The sequence below is a fragment of the Crocuta crocuta genome, unplaced genomic scaffold (assembly GCF_008692635.1).
Source record: "Crocuta crocuta isolate KB4526 unplaced genomic scaffold, BGI_CrCroc_1.0 scaffold290, whole genome shotgun sequence".
NCBI classification, from domain to species: domain Eukaryota; kingdom Metazoa; phylum Chordata; class Mammalia; order Carnivora; family Hyaenidae; genus Crocuta; species Crocuta crocuta.
The window spans coordinates 5,762,644-5,763,592 of NW_027527429.1; positions in this window are offsets into that span (position 1 = coordinate 5,762,644).

The following is a 949-nucleotide window of genomic DNA, read 5'->3' on the forward strand; positions in this document are numbered from 1 at the left end:
CACACCCTAAGAATCTGGTTGTGGAAAACGCAGAGCCTCACCCAGTTCTCTGCCAACATGTAACTTGTGTGAGAAACGGAACTTTGTGGTTACAAGGGGCTGACGTGGGTGTTATTTTGTTGCCAAGACCAGTCTGAAAAATGCTGTCCCCTGAGCCGGCTTCTCAGACTCTGACAAAGCACTTAACAGGCCTATTTCACACGGCTCTTTGGGGACTGGAACAGAGTGATGGACAGAGTGGAGCTGGGCACACATTTGGCTGAGACGCACGGAGAAATAAAGGGTGACCCTGTTCCCTGGTCACCGTGTTCTGGCCACTTGAAAGAGAGGGCCAGTGGCCAGAGTTCAAACTGTTTCCGTTTTGCTTTCCCCTGAACTCTCATTTCTCTCCTTCTCCTTGGAAAATACTGATCCAGAGATGAGACGCTTAAAACACAGGCCTTTTTTCTTTTGTGGATGTGTTGGACAAGTGCAATCGTCCCGAGGGAAAAGGCAGTCGCGGTGGCTGAAGTGGCCTCCTTGGCTGGCTCGAGCGCGACCTGTCCCGAGTGAGAGACTGCACCCCACTTCCAGGCCTGGCACCCAGCTTGCTTTTGTCACCAGCAGCCAAGCGAGGAAAACCTGCTTCCACTGCGTACAGCTGCTTCTGGAAAAGGACAGCCGGGGTCCCTTGCTCCCCGGGGTCCCTTGGTGTTCAAGGCCTTCCCCCAAAGATGGAGCACTTGGTCTGCACCGTGTGCCCCTGAGGGTGACCCCTGCTGCTCCCTTCCTTGGGTGTAGGGGTGAGTCTTCCTTACCTCGTGCCTGGATTTAGAACCTTGTTTCAGGGCTGGACTCTCCCAGGGGAGACATGGCTGCCAGAATGTTCCTCTTATACCCCCAAATCTTTGCTCACTCCCCACTGTCCATCCACATCTCCATCCCTCCCTGGGTCTTGGGGTGTGTGTGG